The sequence below is a fragment of the Panonychus citri genome, unplaced genomic scaffold, assembly GCF_014898815.1.
Source record: "Panonychus citri isolate SS breed McGregor unplaced genomic scaffold, ASM1489881v1 Contig00138, whole genome shotgun sequence".
In the NCBI taxonomy this organism is placed as follows: domain Eukaryota; kingdom Metazoa; phylum Arthropoda; class Arachnida; order Trombidiformes; family Tetranychidae; genus Panonychus; species Panonychus citri.
The window spans coordinates 4,804,033-4,826,215 of NW_026515543.1; the positions used below are offsets into that span (position 1 = coordinate 4,804,033).

At 28.5% G+C, this 22,183-nt stretch overlaps 3 long non-coding RNA genes across 11 annotated transcripts; 1 reads left to right on the forward strand and 2 right to left on the reverse strand.

The window, feature by feature from the left end:
• Positions 1 to 934: 934 nt before the first annotated feature.
• Positions 935 to 5,639, reverse strand: LOC128393159 (uncharacterized). The gene is made up of 4 exons (XR_008326078.1): positions 5,440 to 5,639; positions 4,567 to 5,321; positions 4,356 to 4,397; positions 935 to 4,179 (listed from the first exon to the last, which is right to left on the reverse strand). It is a non-coding gene; the product is annotated as an uncharacterized LOC128393159 (long non-coding RNA).
• A 2,700-nt stretch (positions 5,640 to 8,339) lies between these two features.
• Positions 8,340 to 12,968, reverse strand: LOC128393161 (uncharacterized). Of its 3 annotated transcripts, none has more exons than XR_008326088.1 (3): positions 12,472 to 12,753; positions 9,123 to 12,374; positions 8,340 to 9,036 (listed from the first exon to the last, which is right to left on the reverse strand). It is a non-coding gene; the product is annotated as an uncharacterized LOC128393161 (long non-coding RNA). The 3 variants fall into 3 exon arrangements; XR_008326089.1 differs by lacking the exon at positions 8,340 to 9,036 and adding an exon at positions 12,811 to 12,968 and having other exon boundaries at positions 9,101 to 12,374; positions 12,472 to 12,637; XR_008326087.1 differs by lacking the exon at positions 8,340 to 9,036 and having other exon boundaries at positions 10,297 to 11,352; positions 11,592 to 12,374.
• Positions 12,812 to 16,589, forward strand: LOC128393160 (uncharacterized). 7 transcript variants are annotated; one of them, XR_008326081.1, is made up of 6 exons: positions 12,812 to 12,856; positions 12,937 to 12,991; positions 13,109 to 13,254; positions 13,332 to 13,651; positions 13,741 to 15,051; positions 15,267 to 16,588. It is a non-coding gene; the product is annotated as an uncharacterized LOC128393160 (long non-coding RNA). The 7 variants fall into 7 exon arrangements; XR_008326086.1 differs by having other exon boundaries at positions 12,855 to 12,991; positions 13,741 to 13,843; positions 14,798 to 15,051; positions 15,267 to 16,589; XR_008326079.1 differs by having other exon boundaries at positions 12,855 to 12,991.
• The last annotated feature ends 5,594 nt before the right edge of the window (positions 16,590 to 22,183 follow it).

Below are 22,183 nucleotides of genomic sequence, written 5' to 3' on the forward strand. Positions count from 1 at the left end.
GGTCAATTTCATTAACAATATAATTTAACCTTTAATTTTTATTGACATCATATTGACACATTGACAAGAGACAAGATAAACAATAATAAACATTTTAATCATCATGATTTAAGTTGATTGTTGTTACATGACCATTAAGATTCAAACAGTGTTCACAGTGTTGTTGATTAAAAATCTAATCAAGTTTATGATTAGATTTTTTTCTTCTCCTTTTCTTGATTGATTTGATTTGATTGGCCATTTAATCATTGATTTTATATAATATATTTTCATTCATAGGTAAATGATGATAATACTTCCGGAATTGATGGATTCCATTGTAAACAATCATCAATTAAGATTCCCTGTTGAGTGATTATCATTATCATGATCAAACTGAGAAACTGAGTTATGATTAAAATCTTTGTGAGTTATCATTTGGAATCAATCAATCAATGGTAATAATTTACATCCTTTTTCATTATATTATTAGTTTTTTTTAATATCAATGATCAAGGGGATCAATTATTTTCACTAGGATGCGGAAGTTTGTGAGGGTGAGAGTTAAATGATGATAAACAAGATGACAAGATGAAGATGGACAATTTTATTTGTCCATTTAAAATCAATCCATGATGATAAAAGTGATGAAGGTAGAGATGAGGGTTGGATGAGGGTGGATGAGGGTGGATAAAGGCAAGATAATGTAATAATAAAAGTAGTGAGGATCAAGATGAAATGACATATCATGCTGAGAGAAGACAAAGTGAAGAAGGGGCTGAAGATGAGGATGAAGATGAAAATAACAGTAAAACCTTGTAAGGTAATAGTTGAATTGACATGGATTCCCCTTAAGCGTTGAATTAGAGGAGGGAGGGAGAGAGAGAGAGAGAGAGAGAGAGAGAGAGAGAGAGAGATGAAGATGATAATGAAGTTAAAGATAGATACTGGATGATGAATGAATTTTTCTCAGTCTTTTTTTCTGTATTTCCAAGATTAAAATTAATTGTAATTGTGAATAAATCAGTTGACATTGATTACTTTGCCTCTTCTTTCATCATGATGATCAGGATCATCCAAACAACATGGTACATCTTGTAAAACAACAGATTAATTTAAACTCATTTAATCTTAATCTCTTTTCCTTGTTTTTATTAGGTCAACGACAACATAACATAACAATTTACATGAGTGTTTATGATTATTGTTTAACAATTTACTGATTGGTAGAAACTCATAAACTCAAGGAATCAAGAAACAACAACAACAACAATCAGGGAAATAAAGAGACAAAAAAAAATAAAGACTAACAAGAGGATAAAGAGCAGTTTAAAGATTAAGATGATGGAGATGAGGATAAAGATAGAGATGGTAAGACAAGGAGGTGGATAAAGATGAAGATGAAGAGGAGGAAGATGTTAAAACCATTGGCAGGTTGAATAAATATCCAATTACAATTACAATGAATAGCAAGTAGTAGTGAAAGATATAAAAAAGTTGAAATGACCAAGTTAAAGATGACCATCACCAAGTAAACATCAACAATAATCATAAACACTGCGAATGTTATTCAATTTTATCTTCATCTCTCTCCCTTTGTTTATTATTATTTTTACAGCCTCGTAAACAATTTGTTGCTTCATCTTCATCCCAATGGTCAGTGTTGTTTACCGTTCAAGTTGCAAATGATGGAGGATGTAAGCTGATATTTTGTCGTAAAAAAGTTGCATTTCCAAGAAGGATAAAAGATGAGGACGATCAAAGGATGATGTTAATGGAGGATGAGGATGATCAATCTAATGACCAGAAAGAAAAACTAAATAACAAATGTCAAGAGCTGTAAAAGAAAAATAAAAAGACTGACCCTCACTGACCTCCGTCGGTGGTGTAACCTTTTTGGACTTGCAACAGTGGCGATTGTGTGTTAATAAGGATTAAGGTTAAAGATGAAGATAAAGATGAGGATGAGGATGAGGATGAGGATGATAAAGATGATCCAGTTCTTGGAAGTTAAAAAATTGCAAAGACATTGAAATGTTTATTACAATCATAAACTAGTTGGAGTAATGAAAAAACAAATCATTTCAATGGAAACTGTAATTTATTTAATTACAATTGAAATTAATTTCTTGGTCTCTAATTAAGTTTTGTTTGTTGGTAAATAATTATAATCATAGCAACGAGTAAAAGTTTACGAGCTAGTTAATTGTTAACATATTGAGTTGTAATCATCAACTTTGATCCGGATCAATGAGAATTGTTAATTTAACCCAAATGACAATTAATTTAATCATAAAAATAGAAGTTAATTGTTTTTTTCCTTAATTAATTAAGGTAACAAATTTCTAGTATTCTTGAGAAAACTTGATCAATTGAATACAATTTAATTGTCTCATTAAACTTTTCATCTCATTGATTGCTGGTTAAATTTTCAATCCATAATCAAATATTATATCATTTATATTAACACAATCAATAAAATCAATTGATTGTTCAGACAACATAAATCACTTTGATTAGAGTAAAAATAATCAACTAGATTTAATAATAATTATCAAATCATTAAGGTGATTTAATCATAATCAAGCCAAACTGTGTGTTGGTAATTTAATACATTTAATCAAGATCATTGAACCTTTTGATTATATTGATTAATTTGGTTCAATAGTAGCAATCAATTAATAGTGATTATTTTTTAATCGTAAAGTTTATTGTCAATCAAATACTTTGATTCAACCAGAAAGGACAATCAAAGGTAAGAGGGAAAACTATCAAAATTAAGGTTAATTGTAGCCAATCAAATTTAATTTACTCTCTCCCTGATTAATTGGTTAAGTTAATAAAGGTTAGACCATTGGATTAAATCATGTTAATCATAATAATCATTTGGTAACAATTGATTAGCATGATGAAAATAAGCAAAGACATTCTGATTAGTTTGTTGCATGATCAGTATTGTTATTATGTATTAGTTGCATGAATCGATTGACTTGATAATAAGTAAATTATTATTACTATTATCAAATCAACTTGAGATTACCTGATCAGATGATCATCAAAGTAATAATAATATTCATGATAACACCTAGATGACATTGAGTATTCATGTTGATTGTTAGGATGACTGATTATTTCTGATTACTATTATTGTTCATAAGCTTAAGGTTAATTTTTTTTCTTGTCATTCAACTTAAATGTGAACTAATTGTGTATATTATTGTTATTATGATTAGTATGATAGAAATAGTTTATTATTAGTCAGCTAATTAGTGTTGTTGGATTGGGGGATTAGGATTGATTGTTGTATTACCTTTGAAAATAGATTTTCTCATTTCTAGTCAATAGAGATTTAGATTATTTTTCTCTCCAAGATTGATTAGGATTGATTATGAAAAGCTAATTTCATCATCTTTCCATCATTTAATTGCTCTCCTCCAGTTTCATTTATTTAATTACCATTAGGCTATTGATTTGATTTAAATAGTAGCATCAGCAGTTGATTGTTGTTAAATTATCAAACATCAGGAAAAAGGCCATTGATTGTTGATAATCATTCATTTGCATTTTATTGAAACATAAATTTCAATTCACAATTAAATTAATCTCCATTGATTAATTACTTTCTTTTTTTTCTGGCTGGTCCAAGGTAAATTGTTTGGCAATCATTTGTATCACATTTTGATGATTTTCTTGGTGAGATGAAATTGATTGTCAAGTTTAATGTAATTTAGACAATGGTGAAAGGATCTTTTTGATCTGCCTGGAGGATGATGACAATAAATGGATCATGATAAATTTATATACTGTATTAATGGTGTTGTTGTTGGTGTTGGTGTTGGTGTTGATGATGGTGATGTTTTTGTTGTTGAAGTAGCGGAGAAAACTTTTTTTATTGATTGTGACAGTGTTAAGCCTTCCAGATCAATTTGATGTCTTGTCATAACTACTTCACATTCATCAGCAGGATAAAAATGCATGAAGATCATGGTAAAGATGAATCACAAGATGGATGAAAAATTCTGATCCTTTTTGAATTTATCATCATCTGTTTCCTCCTCCTTCTCATCCTCCTCATCATCATCATCATCATCATCATCCTGGAATGTATTAATACCATATAAGAAGAAGCAAAATTTTTCTCAAAACTTTAAGCTTTGTAATCCCATTTATCCAAATCTTTAGATCCAAAAAGTGGCGACCCTGTAAATTGAATAGTAAAAGATAAATATTATGAACGTAAGTTTTTTCAAACAACCTCTCAAAAAACACTTTTAATAACAGAATCAATTAATCACTTCACTAATTAATTGTTCCCAATAGTAATAACAATAATAATCATCTAATGGTTATTTGTATATATTAATACATGTACTTACCCAAACACATCCGATGAGCTGATTAACCAAAAGTGAAATAAACTGTAAAAAGAAAAACAAGATTAGTATCAAATTAACATCAAATTTCAGATGATTAGCTAATCATCATAATAATCATTAGCAAATTAAGTTGAATATAACATGTACATTAAATAATCAATCTCTTATTAACAATAAGATAAATGAACAATAAATTAGAGGGTAACATTACCTGAAACCTTAATTGCTATTTGTTTTGAACAAGAATCAACAGATTAACAAGATTATTGAATACAAACAATACATTTACACTTAGAAAAGCAAGATGATTATTATCATGATGATAATGATCATCTTGATTTAAGGTTTTAAGTACATTGTATATGATCAAAAATGGTAAACATATAAATAAGAGATATTATTTAAATTAGATTAACTTTAAGCAATATCATATCTCTTATGTGTACTTAAGACAAAAAGTGATTTGATTACAATTTAACATTTTTAAGTATCAGGAAAAAAAGATGATGATAATTATCAGTGTGCCGACAACACCTTAACCAAAGGTTAAATCATCTTCACTTTTTACAATCAAGAGTTGGATACATTTTTATGTAGATGGAACCATTTTAAATTGGGTTGGGTTAACACGATAGACCCTCAAGGCATCAACCATAATAAAGTTAATACAATATTATTAATAAAACTAATAATATTTATATTTCTTTCCATCTCTTTCATTTAACCATCTTCTTCATCATCTCACACCTAAAATCAAAATTAAATAAATGAGAAGAAGAAAGTAAATGATGTTGATGAAGGAAGAAAAAAAAAAGCCAAAAGAAGATGAATGTACAACTCTATGTATTTTTATCCACTTGGTTCACTTGCTTAAGGCAACGTTCACTTTGGAAATCAATTTAAATCCAGTTTGATTGGTGGCTTAATTTTTTTCTTCTCCTTAAATTCACTTGTTCACACCAGGTACTAAATTAACAGGGAGAGAGAAAAAGAAAATAATTAACACTAATTAACTTAAAATGGAAAAAAAGAAACATTCAAATTCAATTGAATATCATAGGGAAAAATTTTTCTTTGTACTTACCCAATGAGTGGACAGTTTTTGATGACATTTAATTAGAATAACTTGTTAATTGGCATTTTATTTCTATTCCAGGATAGTTCACGGATTCTAATTGATTGTTAACACTATTGGAAATTAGAAGAAAATTTAATTTAAACAAAATTAACCGACAATTAAATGGAATTAATTAAGAGAAATGGAAACAAAAATTTCTCTCCAATCATTTGGAGGGAATCGGTTACTATGGAAACCGAAACATGTGTTGATTTTTGAATAGAATTTTTTTTCATTCTATTTGAAGATTTTTTCTTTTGTTTTCTTTTTTTAATTGTAACTATATTTCTCTTCATTTCCAAAACTTAGTGAATTGTTTTAAATTTAATTAACTTCTAAACTTGTCTACAATTAACTAACTATCACCTGGAAAAGATGAAAGTGTGTAAAGGAAAAAGAAACCAGAAAAAAAGGTAAGGGTTGAAATCTTTTTTTTTCTTTTTCTTCAATTTCTTTCTCATTGTATTTGATTGAAAGCAATTCTAATGTATGGAATACATTTGATCTTTATCTAAACCTGAAGATTGGAAAATCTCAAGTTACCCTGAGGTTAAATTAAATAGAAACACTGAGAATTAAATTTAATATAATACAGAGAAAAAGATTGAGATATATATTAAATGTATTCTAAATACCCTTACAAGTGAATTTACTGTTAGTGAATAACAATCAATATTCTGATGATAGAAAACGAATAGAATATGGTGTTAAATTTTATTCTATTCTCTGTTTTTCTTCTTCTACTCTCTTCAAAATGAAATCAAATTCTATCTCTGCCTGGTTACATATTCGACTTCACCATATTCCACTATTACCATTATAATATTATCATCGTGTTTGTTGTTTTCATGTTTACACACACAAATAAACCGAATGGAAATCTATGGTTAGAGGAAAATCGGAAATTGAAACTGAACAACCTGAGAAAATGAGTTGATAAAAAGATTTTTCTATTTGAAAAAGATGAATAAACATTCAGACTCAAACTAATATAACTTCCAAAAAAAAATGATGAATATAAATTGAAAAGTGTAGGTTGATTGTCGATCATTAATATAAAGCCAATTTAATTGAATCAATTGATTTTCTCTTCCTTAACCATCATTTCCATATCTGTGAACATTTCAACTTTCTCATCTATTATTAAACTCTAATAGACAGTTAATCAAGGTTAATTGTTCCTAATTAGAGGTAAATTTAACACCTACATTGATTATCATGTTCTCAATTGTGAATGACTTTACAATTGAAACCATTATAATTGATAACTTTTCAAGTTAATTACGATCATTGATCATAATCTGTCTTATGGTTTTCCAATTTTCTAATTAAATAATTACATACACATATTACATTTATATTAATATAAACGATATTAATAATTACATTAAACATTTAATTTCTTAATTATTTTCATTATCAACCATTAATAACAAAAGTGTAATAATTTATTACGTGGTTAAAGTTGATTGTCTGTTGCTTGTTATTACTTTGTAATTGAATTGATCAAATTTAATTACCTTGAGGTTAAATTAAATTTACCATTTATATTTTTTTTTCTAATTAAAAAAACTAAATCAATTTTCTTGTTTCATATAAAACAATTATAATTATTATTCCAACATGATAATAATTAGATGACAGTTATAATACTTGATTGTAATAAATATATATTTCACTTGATCATCTTCCTTTAAATAACAGCAATTTAAATGATCAAACAGTCATGATTAATGTGTTGATGTTATTATTATGATTAACCAATCAATTTAATTAATTGAATCCAAGGTAATCAACTTTGATTTTTAATTATCATCTCAATGTAACCTCAATTAAAGTGTGAAATAAGATGAGGTTATATTAATAATAATATTTTCTGGTCTCTTATTATCAAACTTAATTAAAGTGTACAAAACACAATCAAAGTAATTGCAGAAAAACAAAACTGATATCAACAATTAAGCAAACTAATATTAAATCATTAAGACAACATAACAAAAAACTCAGTTAATTGATTTCTTTTTTTTTCCTCTGCCATCTAATACTTTGAATCAATTAACTAACTTAATCATTTAATCACAACACGATTTCACTATTAGTTAGTTAATTAGGTTAAATAAAGATATTTACAATTGTTAATTGTAACTCAACAATAATAACAAAGAAACATCATCATCATCAGTAGATGAAACTTCAATTAAATCAACAATAAACCTGTCGAAGTTAAATTGATTACAATTAAAAGTAATCATGATTAAAATCAGAGTTGATTATCCTGTAAGATGATATAATATAAATATCGTGAAAAAAGCAGTTGATATAATTTTTCGTATCCCTGTTTCATTGATTAATTAACTTATCATCAACGAAAATGATTAAATTAACTTTGAACGTTAATCAACTTTACGATTAACAATCTTGTTTTTTTTTTCATTCACCACGATGGAAACTTCACTGTAAACCATTAAAAGTGTATCATTATTTTGATTATAATCTGTAACTATTACATTCTCAATAATGAAAAAAATTAAATCCATTTATCACTCATCCCAACACCTATTTAAACACCACTGATAACAATCAGCTGGCAATATATTTTAAGCCTCATCAAGTTAATCATGAATTCAAGAGTAATCATTGATAAGAATGAGTCTTTACCTTGGCTTCAAACATCATCATGATGATGAGGATGATAAAGAAGGTATTTTAACACACTCTTTCTCTTTCTAAGGTGTGAAAGTATCAAAGGTAAAAAAGATGAGGATGAAAACGGTGAAGCAAAACAAAGTCAATTTTGTTTTTACCTTACCTTCAACTATTATATTGAGAGAGAAAAAAAAATCTCCTCTAATAATAGATGTTGATCATTCTGATATTATTGCTGTAGTAATTTAGTGTTACTGAATCATTGCTGATGATAAAGATGATGACCACTGCAGAGAGAGAGAGAGAGAGAGAGAGAGAGAGAGAGAGAGAGAGAGAAGAAAAAGAGAAAGATTAACCGCTTATTGGTTACGCTTTGATTGAAGGAAAAAAAAGTTCAATTCAAATGTTTTCATGGAAATGATAAAATCCTTTTCATTTGATTTGGTTTGTTATTAGTTGCAATTCTTATATTAGCAATCATGTGGTCACTTAATAGGTCAATACCGTGATTTCCACCTCAATCACACCATCACTTCCACTCCTCATCATTTTTGCATCTTCTTTAAATCCTTTACTCTTTTGTCTCTTCTAGGGTTAATGTTGGTATTTGATTTGGTATCTAAAAGAAAGGAGAGAAAGAGGGAAAAGATGAATTAGAGATGAAGAAGTAAATAAAAAGAAGGATAAAGATGAGGATGATAAGCAAAGGATGAAAAGAAAGAGGATAAACGTCTTATTCTCACGACTATTATGGTTGTTGATCGTCTTGAAAACGTCTCAAGATTGATCAACATCAAAGGCGATGTTGCATGATTACTTCAACACCATTTAAGTTTCTTGTCTTGTTATCGCTTAAGTGACTTTTACCTTCATCATCTCCTCCCTACCTTTTTATTCAGCTCTCTCCCTGTGTTTACTCTGATGAAAAGAAGAAGAAGAAGAGAAAGAAAGATGATGATGTATATCATAAATAGAAAGAGAAAGAAAGACAAGTCTTAACTTACCGTTGGTTGCACAATTTAAATTGTTACCAAATGAATGACGAAAATTAAGATGAAGATGAATAAGATAAGTGAGAAGAAAGATTCTCTTTTTTATCCAAAGAGATCAAAAGATTCATCAAAAAGTGAGAAAGATAGATTATTCATCTAAATCTCTCTATCTCATTACTATCATCATCTTATTGAATAATTTGGTGAGCTTCTGATTTTTGTTTACAGAATAAACGAAAATCATACTAATCAGTTAACAGAATCAGTATTCACATATAAATGGCTCGTTAATATAAATATAACGAGGTAAGAAAATATATTCATATAATAACAATGCTACTTTTCATCATAATAATACATGATGGAAAAGTAAGAAAACAAAAGAAGAGTAAACAATTTTAGTTTTGTTTTCTTATTCATCTTGATTCTGAATCTCCCAATGATGCAACATAATAATAAGAATACGAAAGGCAACCCCTGTAACTCCTTAGCATTTCCAAGCTCTGTTTTCCTTTACTTTTTTTGGCTTCTACATTTTCATCCTCATCATGATGATGATCATCATTTTCATCTTCATCATACAAAAGAAACAGAAAACCTGCAAAAGAAAGAGAGAAAATTAGAGAGAGAGAAAGAGATGAGATGCAAAGAAATGAAAATACTAGTTCCATGGTTGGTTGAATCTTCCATGCAAAAAACTTTCTTCTTTTGTGTATCTTAAGTCAATGTGCTTTTTTACACAACAAACACCAATCCAAATAACAGAACGAGAGAGAATGAGAGAGAAGAAGAGAGAAGAAGACAACATATAATGGATTCGACAACATCACCGTCATTATCATCATAATCATCATGAAGTTCAGTTGGCCAATATAAAACAATCACGAAACTGAAATAACAATGAAAACTGATGACAAAAACAAACAATAAGCGTAATGAGTAATTAAAAGGCTATTTAGTCACCTTCGATGGGAGAGAGACTTTTTTTTCACAAAAGAATTGAGATTTAATTACCTGGATGTAAATCAAATTGACCATTGGATACAAAATGATCTTCATAATGAAAATGAATCTTTTGTTGTTGTTACTTTGATTACTTTCAATAGGAAGTACAATGTATCCTTAATCAACAAGATGCTGCAATTAACTGTAATTACAATATTACAATATTATCCAAGGAATATATTAAAATTAAATTTGATAACTTTGATTGGATAATCAACACTTTGGTTTCGTTTTTTTATTCTCTTCTTTCATCAATCGGAAATAGTTATTTCCACATCCTATCAGATAAATTATTAGCATTATCACAACAATGAATGTACAATAATTTTCTTTATCAACTCCTAGAATAAACTCTAACTTGTTGTGTTCCATGATTATCAAAACCATTATCATAATTAGTTTTCTAATCATTAACATTACAAAGTAAATTATATTCACACTTAATAGATTGATAATCACAACATAATTGGGAACAAAAAAAATCATTGTTTATCCCTGATCATTATCGTTATCATCAGTTTACTGTATCAATGGTAAAAGCGACAACCACAAAGATCTTGCTTGTTTTCCCTGTTTTTACATGAGGAGTGGTTCTCCTTTTTCCTAGTCACTGGCTACCATGTCGAGGAGGAAAAGGCAGGAGCACAAATGAAAAGGTTACAAGCCAAAATCAATGACGCATACGCTTCTTGCCGCTTTGGACCGGAGCTTGTAGCTTCCGCTAATTAGTTAGATGAAGATGAGAGAGACGAAAGTAATTGTCTAATGAGTTTTGTCACACATGTCGCGATCTTAACACGCATTCCAAACGCGTGTCCGGATACAAAATAAACAGACAAGGTCATCACCAATATTAGAATCTTCGTGCTTTGTGAGTCATCTTTATATTAGCTCCCATCTCTCCTTTTTTGTAAACTTTAACCTCACCCTCTCCTTTACCCTACCATCAACTCCCTCAGCCAAAGTATATTAGTTACACACCAAGGACACAGGTAAAGAGTCACTACACCAGGTAAACTATGAAACAATGGGTCATCATCCATAACAAAAACAGACAAATAAAAAGTATATGTGACGAGGAGGAGGAGGAGTTGGGGCGATGATGATAATGATATCGATCGGTTTCAGATCAATGGTCAACTGGCATCATTTGAGGTTCTCTTTTATTATCAACAGTTAACATTTCATTTAGCGTTATAACGGTTCCTTTTTGACTCCCAGTTATTGTATCGATTAGCTTGAGTTGATGATGAATATAATATGATGTCGACAATCAAGACAATGAAAAACAAAAGGAAAAAAAATAAAGATAAATGAAAATTTATCGTAATAATTTATAGTAATTTCATTCATAAGATGTGGCAAAAAAAAAGTTGTGATTAATGTTATCTAATGGGTTACTTTCAATGGACCATAGTTGAAGAAACATTTATCATCAATTGCCTTGGGGCGAGTTTCATTTCTCACTTTTCTTACCATCAAATTTATGCTCACTTTTTGAGTTATTATCATTAATATCATTACACGAGCCAAGCTTTTCATCGTCAACAACAACAATCAGTCCACAATAACAAGTTTTTTACGGTTTAACATATAACTTAAATGTAACAACACATACACCAAGTCACTAGAGATTTTGAATTCTCTGTGAGTATTCAGATAAGAATAGCAAAAAAATTAGATGATAATGATAATAGAAAAAAACTTGATGGTTTTGGCTGTTATTTCCATGACTCCTCTTCCTCTTCCTCTTTCCAACTCATCGTTTTCTCCTTCATCTCTCTGTGTATTGTTTTCTCTCTCTCTCTCTCTCTCTCTCTCTCTCTCTCTCTCTCTCTCTCTCTCTCTCTCTCTCTCTCTTTACCTATTCTCATTTCTATTAAATCTTTTACATATTCACTTTTTTTCCTTTCGTTATTTTCTCCTTCATCTCTCACACCTTTGTTGAAACTTTTTGTGAAATCTTTATGATCCATATCTATTTGGAATAAAATTCATCACAGTTCCACAAACTCCCACTTTTAATTCCTTTGTCACTTCAATATCATCACCTGAAAAGGAAAGACAATGAAGATGTAGAACCAATTACACACTAAGGTAAAAGAAAACCAGGTCAGCATTGATAAGAAGAAGGAGAATATCATCAAGATGGTTTTATCCACGGTGGTAAATTTGAGAATAGAAAACAAGCCAAATCCATAACTATTATCGCATCAAATGTATTTCCCATTAGTCACCAATCATCAAGGTTACTGTTTCCTAAGCATATTCAAAGTAGAGAATCAAAATATATACACACCATAAATCAATTGTAATCAAGTTAATTGAATTGTAATAATGTTAGAGTAAAACTCACCCGGTTACTTTTCCATGGAGGGAAAGAGACAAAGAGAGAGAGAGAGGAAAAAAATTATGTCCCATCACATTGATTCAAACGGTAATTCAGTCAATAGAATTGAACATTTCAGTTTATTCACTTCACTTTGGTTCCGCTTAAAAGATTGTCACATTTACTTATTAATCTGCAAAAAGAAAGAGATTAAAACACTTAATGAATAATTAAATTGAGAGAAAGAAAAATTCTTGACAAAAAAAAAATAATGAAGAAAAAAATGAAAAGAGAAGAAAAAAAAATTCTTCAAAAGAAAATGAGATCAGCTGATCAAATGGATTCTCTCAGTATGTTAACCCTTACATAAGAATTGATTTTGTTTTTCCTTCTTCTTGTTAATTAATTATTGGTAAGATTATTTTCTTTGTTTCTTGTTATTATTTTATTCCAATTTAATTATTGATTAACCTTTCAACATGAATTAACCAGCATTTCGATTCTCAATAAAATATCATCGAGTAAATAAAATACAACAGACGAACAGGTAAGTTAATCTTGTGAATTTTTCTTCTTCTCCATTGTATCTTTGGGTAATATACTTTTCTCTTGTGATTGTTTTCTTATTTTCTCTTATTTTTCTTCTTATCTCTTTATTGAAAAGGTTGTTATTTATTTATCACTTTCCAAAGAGAATAGAAATGTTCTTTTCACCTTGATATAGTGGAAAGTTCAGACGTAATATTAAAAAAAAAATCTCAGGATGAACACCACTCACCAAGGGTAAGTATTGGAATAGAAAAATTCAGAGTAAGTTATCTTTGTCTTTTTGTTTTCCTCTTTTCCATTGTAACTTTTATATTAATACAACATTTATCTTTACACAGCAATATTGTGTTTTCTTTTCTCTCCATCTTTCTTTCCCATTCTTTCCTATTCTATGTTTACAGTTTTATCAATATTTTTCCAGAATTTACTCAAGGGACAGATGAAGAGATGGATAGACATGAAATTCTCAAGTAGAAAAAAAAGAAACACTGAGTACAGTTTAAGTTGTTCTAAATTCTTTTTTTCTTATCATTTTAATGCTGTTGTTTTTAACTATTACTTTTCACTCAGTGCCCATTCCATGAGAATTTTATCTTCTCTCCTCTCAATTGCACCTTAATGGCTCTTACGTTCATCACCAATATCACCTTTTCAAGAAGTATCTCCATCTCTTTCTCTAAATCTCTCACCATCTTCTAAAATACTATTACATTGGTCTTACAATCATCTTTCTTTTCCGTTTTCTAGAAAAGCTCAAGAATTATTTGATCGGCCAGTTTCATGGTCGATAGACTCATTCGTGGGACAAGGACTTGGAATTGCAACTTTTAAGATGACCAAATGACCTCAAGTGATTACCTTTATTCCTTACAACTTTCTGTTAGAATATCTTGAAGATCAAGTTTACATTTTTCCTCGGATTCTCTTCCATCATCACCCTCTTCAAGCAAAGTTTTTAAGAGATATTATCAGGCCATCAAACGAGGAAACATTATTACTGTTCATATTTCTCTTGTTCTTCTAGCCGATAAGCCATCAGATTACAATCGTAAAGTTATTATGCAAATTTCATCTACCAAATTGAGATGAGTTAATTTGCTTCTCATATCATGTTAGAAAATTAACTCATCACCAACCAAATAATCAATTCAATCGAAAACCTTTACAAGTGCCAATCATTTTCAAATTTATCTCATAGAGACAAGAAAAAAAATGTTGATATCAATACATTTCATGTCATCATAAATGTCTCAAAGTGATAACTTGAAAATGATTGATATCACCATCTACCTCCTTCATATTACCTCCTCTCTTCAACCTAACAATTTAGACACTAACACCAATCACAACAATTGATTGTCCCTCTCAAAATATCTATAACCCGATACACGAGAAACTTTTTCAATAGCAAAAGAAACTCGAGAAAATGTCACCATAACCGTACCTTTAATTTTCCCAAAATGAATAACCCATAATATTAGTAATAATATTAATCAAGATAATAGTTAAATTAATAACAGAATAGGAAAATAATAATAACCAATATTCAGTTAACTAACAGTCCAGATAAACTGAGTACATGTTATTTACATTTATTACAAGAGTAAATGTAAATAGCATAATGATTATGTATACAAAACTAACGATATTATCATCATCATCATCATCATCATCATCATCTGTGATCGATCATGACACTTATCATGAAAACAAGGAACAGGACAATTGATGATATGATTAATATTATTATTATTATTATCACAACAATTGTTTCTATCAAAATTCCGGATTCTCTGTTTATCAGAATAGCCCTGAGAATCAAATGATCAACTATCAACTTGAACAACAAGAGAAAGAAAAAAAAATCTACTTAAGAGAGTTAAATTGTTATTCTCAATCAATATCAAATTGGAGCGCAGAATCAACTGAAATGATTATCATGGTGATGATCAACTAACAATTACTGTTATCAAACAATTTAACCAGAATTACATGAGCCAGTCACAGATATGGATGATGTTTGATGAGTATGAATAAAATAACTCAAGGGATTATTAGGTAAGGATGATGATGAACAGAAAGATGATAAACTAACTATTAACATTAAATAGTTATGAATATGCGAATATGTAATTTCCATGTAATATCTAAATTCTGTTCTATTTTTTTTTCTTCATATTCTTTTCTCTCTTCAACCATTTATTTTACTCTATCATTAGACTAACATTATTTTTCTCATTGTTTTTTTTATTTCAATTTTCTTTTCTTTTCAGAAATTCTGGATGATGGCGATGCATCTTTATCATCATGGTTCACATGTAATATTATCAAGAACTTGACATTATGCCAACAGAAAATGTGCTGGAAAAGAATTGAAAAGTCACCAAGGATGAATCATGAAGAAAAGTTCATTTATCTGATTCTGTTATTGTTTCCATCATGATGATCATCATGAAAATTATTCATATTTATATTATTTATCTGAATCAACTCAGGTATTATTTTTTCTATTTGATGGTTGAGTAAATTCAACCATAATCATATGTTAATATACACATGACAATGACCATAATGTTCATTAACGTTAATTGTTGTTATATATTCATATGAATATATATCATGATTCATGGTTAGATTTGATTACTGGAAGATTGAAATTGTTGATTAATTTCCGTTGAAAGTTGATATAAATATCAGAGACAATGGTTAATATATTTAATTTCATGCTTATAATTCAAATCATCATCATCATCATGTTAATTACTAATAATTGTAATGTTAATTTACTCAATAGTTAATATACTTTATTTTTCCTGGTGAATTTTTTGCTTACACTGATTATCTTATCTAATCGTTGAATCTCATTCAATTCAACAATCAAGGAAATTCATGATAATCTCTCTCATAATTCTGATTGTTGTTTGGTAAAAAATAGTTAATTACTTACATTTATGTTAAATCATTTGGATGATTAAAAATCTGAGTCAATTTAATTTCTTCATCAATTTGCCATCCATGTGAACGTGATTGCCAACGAATCAGTGATTTATCAGTTAATTGTTGCTAACCGAAACCCTTGTCTAATAAATTGGTTAATTGTTTTACAAAAGGAAGCAATTAAATTTCCTTAATGGTAACAATTAAATTATCTCACCAGAGGTTTTTAAATCATTTACCTTTTAGCTGTTAAATGGTTAGGCAATTAACATTGATTAAACTTGATTTCATCAACTTTTCAATCAGCTGATTTATTTAATTGTCAAGAATTGAAAACTTGATATTCAATTGGCTGATTAAAACTGTCAGTTATTTCATCTAACTAATTGTAAACATGAGCAATGGACAATCAACTTAACCATTTTAATCAAATACAATTTGACTCAATTCAAGAGACTGATTAATTATTAATCATGATACTAATTTAAATACAATTAATTTAATAGATTACCAGCTGAGTTGATTAAAGAGGAGAACATGTAATAAATAATCGGTTTAATTGTAATTCCTGTAAATCAATTTAAATCCGATTGCGTGGACATATAATAAAACAATTTAAAAAAATCTAAATTTTATTATCACAGTTAACTAATCATTCAACTATTGAAATGATTAACATAATTACGAATAATCAAAACATTTGGAAAATCAACAAGACTAAATCAATTCCCGATCTCCTTTTAAGGTCTTCCAACAATTTATTAATTGTTTGACCTGAAAGACTTTTGAGAGAGCTAGTGAATGAGATTCTAACAATGACATGTGAAGCCAACGCTCGGCGATCATGTAATATATCGGCTGAACTCTCGCGATAATCATTTGTAGATGATATTCGAAATGTTCAATTCTAAGAAAATTTTCTTCGATTCAAAAGGAAATTATGACACATGAAACATTCTATTATCTTGGCCAATATCATCAATCATGAGAATCTGGACGAAAAGTTCTGAAACACTTTGAAAGTTCGATTGGTGAATCATGTCATGAAATGGAAGATTCGTCGTCAAGGTGAAAAGAGTTTTCAAATGAGTTTTACATGAGGAACATTAAGAATAAACAAATTTTCATTAAAGTTGAAAGATTTTTCGTCATGTTGAGCTCAGTGAAAACTGAATATAAACTGAATGCTTGATTCAATTGGAATCATTCAAGTTTCGTCTTTACAACTTTTCATTTCAAAAATTTGAATAACAAGTGTGAGTATTTGAAACTTTTTTATTCTTATTCAGAATAATACCTTTTCCATTTATTACTAATTCGAGTTTCGTAAACTCATTGTTCTTGGCTACATGGAAAATTGTTCTGATCACAGAGAAAACTAAACAATTTCGTATTTCATTTGACCTTTTCTACACGGAGGACATTTAGAAATCGTATAACGAAAAAAGTAGTGACCTGTCTTAGATTGAAACGAATAAAACTTCAAACGAAATTGTATCTTACGAATCATGAGAAGCTTAACTAATTAAATCTAATTTAAAGGTGTGTTTGGTCTTTAAATGATTTCCTTTGATTGTTCAATAAAATTTACTAATCAAATCTAAAATGATCAATCAAACTAATGCAAAATCCAATGGTCAAGATCCAATACTAGCCAATGACTTAACTGACAGGTAATAATAAATAAACTAATTACAATATTAATCATAATAATATAATAGATGAAAATAAAAAAAAACAGCAAAGTAAAAGTTAATTAAAACCTCAATCATATTTAATTAGCTTCCAGAAAATCAGTTGCTATCTTTGTAATACTTATATTAAGGTAACAATCAACTGAACCAAAAAAAAAACAATAATAACATTGGATTAATTTACTCGCTATTATAATTTATTATCCTAATGAATATAATATATTAAATAATTATCATGATAATATTAATCCAGGAATTGAGGTCAATCTTAAATTGTTATAAATTAAGGAAATGGCTGATAAATGATTGAAGAGATTGTGTAATAAGTGAGATTGATTAGATTCCATAGTAAGATGATGACGATGATTAGGAAGATAATTATAATTATCGAGATATAAATAATTTAATTGTAATTATAATCATCATCTGATTGATCAGTTTTATCTTTTTTTTTGTTCAAAAAGTGTAAAATAGTTGATGTAAAATCTTTGGTCTAGTTGGGCCTCAGATTTGACCTTCTCTTTTAGCTTAACTACAATTAGTTAACTATTAGCTAAATTGTTATCATGAAATTGACTTTTTAACCATCACAATTTAATCATACTAATAATATAATAATAATAGTCTATGAAGATAATAAGATTTCTTGTTAATTTTTAATTTTTTTTTTCCTTTCAAATAGAAAACACTTTTTACCAAGCAAATTGCCTTGGGCTACAAACGATGATGATTAAGATGATGCAAGTAAAAGAAACAAGGTGAAAAAGGAGATATTTATCATCACTATCATCATCTTCTCCATCGTCTTCATCATCTCTCTGTCAAATATCTGCCAATTCATCAACATAATCCTAAGGTAAAAAGGATCCAAGTCAAAAGCCTAAAAACCCAAAAACTCAAAGACCTTAAGAGACTTTAGATCAATCTAATTTTGCAATTCAATTGAGACACAAAAGATGAGGATGAAAAGATGACGAACATCAAGTAGCTCCTTTAATCATCATCATCATCATCATCACCATAACAATGTGAACATAAAGATAAGATGGGAACGAGAAGTTACTTGCAACTTTTGGACAGGGAACATAAAGTCGAGTTAAGTGTTGACAGAACTTTTTTTCATTCTTTTTTTTTCATCTTCTTTTGTCAAGATTTATCCATCGATACCATGGACAAGAGATGACCTCCTCCTCCTCCTCTCGACAATATGGACATAACGGGAGATAACGTGATATTTGGCCTTAAAATCGAGATACAAAGGGAACAATGAACAGAATAAAAAAGTAAATACCTTATCCGTAAAAAAAGGTATTGGTTACAATTCAATAGATTCAATGTATTCACTCATTTGTATCTTAATCCATTTCATAATCACGATGATTAAGCTTAACAATTTGTTATCTTCCCCCGAATCAGATTAACTGTTAATATTTCATCTCTCTCTCTCTCTCTCTTCATTGATAAACTTAATCTCTTCAAAAATGAGACATCTTATCAAATAATTTCCTTCTCATATTCAGGATAGATTATTGAAAATTTAAGTCCATTCAATTTGAATTAAGTGATATTATTATTATATTATATTCTGTATATAATATTTAAAGGCCACTTTTTTGTACCTTAATCGTATTGTTGATTGTATTAAATATCCGAAAGTAACCAAAACCTTTTAACGGATAAAAAGCAAAAGCCTTTAGTTTTTGCATCTCCTTGATTGTTGTTCATCAGGATTAGATTTAGATTTGAAATTAGGAAGATAAAAAATGGAGGACAGATTATTATCATCTCTCTCATATCCTAATTGTGTTAAGATTAATGGGACAATTTAAGTTTTATCATGATGATTATTAGATAATCACTTTTGAGTTTTTTTTCTTCATCCCATTCAAAAGTTTCATGTTGATTACAAATCATCATCATCATCATTCATTGATTAATATTATTTAAAAGTGATCAATTAGTTGCTTCTTGATTCAATTGATGATTAGTTGATGATCGTTGTTAATTACTTTAAATGTAAATTATAAGGTTGGTGTGTTTGATGAATGATTACATTTAAGTTAATTTGATTTTTGATTATCTTTTTTTTTTATTTGATTATTTGGTGTTGCCAGAAATCATTCATTGTATTAGTTAATTTAATTGTACAGGTTATGATGATTTGATTGTGATGCAAATTTTACAACAAACTTGATTGTTGTTATTAACCTTTTCTTGATTATTATTAATAGCACCTTGAAAACGGGATTCAAATTGAATAACAATTTAATTTCTGATCATTTAAGTAAAATTATAAATGTTAACAATCAGCTTTCATCATTGAAGTGAATTAAAAAAAAAGTTTCAACAATCAGATGATGATGATGAAATTATTATTTTTTTATCACAATTACATGATGATGTTGATTGTGTTTATCATTTTGATACAATAATAATCCGTCAACATTTACTCATCAATCCCTATCATTATCATTTAAAATGTGTTGGTCAAGTCAATAGTAGCAGTTTAAATTGTTGTTATTGTTGGTAAATTAACAACAATCAACAATCAAATCAAGCAAATCGGAAGCATACAAATTGTACACTCATCATGATGAAAAAAAAATATATCAACCTAAGTGTATATTAGTTATAATAATACCTGTACATGTTTCAAGGATGAGACTATGATGATGATGATGATGATGATGAGGAAGATAAATATATAAGGTGATAAAGGTGAAGATGAATCAAGCTCAATATATTATTATCATCTCAAGCAGAATGTCATATAAATAGTGAACAAACAAAGGTAAACTTACCTGAGCTTTCATCATGATTATCTCATGATATTTGTCCTCATCATCATCCAATGAATAATTTCAATCTCATCTGATTATCATCTTAATACATATACAATTATGATGATCAAAGATAAACAAAATCTAAATGTGAACATTGATCAGAATCAATTTAGTAAATGATGATCATGATGATCATGATAATATAATAAGTACTGAATCATGATGATCAAAATCAATTCACCTGGAAGATTAAATTGATTGTTGAAGATTAAATCAATTGGATCAACTTCAATACTAATCAGTGGTAGTGATGAAAATGATATTGATCATTGAAGGTGTTAATCACAATTAGATTCTCAACTTTCTCAATCTAACATGTTAACCAAACAATCAAAGTTTACTTACGATAATCAAGTAAACAATCAATGAGGTAAAAAAAAAAATAACATAATCAATGTCAGTTTATTAATTGATAATAATCATCAATGAAAAACAAACAAATTACAATAATGTAAAACTTTCACCAACCTGTAATTAGAGCTGATTAATCAGGTAAGGAAACGATGATGAGAAGGGGAAAAATGTATTTCAATTGATGATTGAGATGATGATGATAATTTATTAATCATTTGGCAACTAATCATCAACCTAATCATGATGAGAACGCCTTAAAATCAATTTTACAAAAACCCAACTATTAACAGGGAAGGGAAAAAATATCTTACCTTGTTATTGTCAAGTAATCAAAGTAAAAAGCATAAAAATGAAGCATCAGATAATTTTAGTTCTGATGATGATGTTTCCTCCCATCATCATGCTCCTCATCCTCATCATCTTCAACTCCCATGATAATTTAGGTTCATAAAAATTGAAATGAATGAAAATGAACATAAATTCATTTTCAATGTAACCAAAGCAACAACAAAAGGCATGTCAATGAGTTGATGAGTTGCTTGAGGTTTTTTTGTTGTTGTTGCTCCTCTTTGACAGCTCTATTAAAGCTTTATGATGATGATGATGATGAAGATAATGATGAGAGAGAGGATGATTGAAATAGGGCAACTAATTAGTCTAAATCCTGATTCAAATCTCTCTATCATTCTCATCATTTTCATCTCCATCTCCATCTTGCCTTCCATCATTTGTCAAATGAGAAATAGTTTCTTTGCAAAAATCACTTAACTCTCATCATCATCTTCATCATCTTCATCTTCATCTTCATCTTCATCTTCATTTTCATTTTCATCCTCATCCTTTTGCTTTTGTAAGCAAAATTTTTTTACTATGCATTTGTAATTGTTGATATTGTTGTTATAGCTTTTTAACAGTATCATTAATTTTCACTTAATTGTCTCATCTCAATCTTACAATTAACACGAATTGGTAATGATATTAATTTAACTGTTACCATTTTCATGGAATGATAATAAAGATTCGCAATTTAATTTAATCGTTGCAAACTTTAATTAATCTAATTAAAATAACTTTAAGTTAACTGTTATCTAGAATATATTTGTTTTTCTTTCAATGCTTTTCAATATGTAACCTTAATTGTTGTTATTTATCATTTGATTGATTACCATTGTTTTGATTGTGTTTGTTGTTAAACTGTAACACAAACTGAATCAGTTTATCTCTCTCACTCTCTTAATTAATATTAATTAAGACAACTAGAAGGACAATTAATGATCTATAGTTTAAAACAACAAGATGAGTTAATATCACAACAATTAAGGGATAACAATTAAGCTTTGAAATATTTTTCATTCTAAAAAA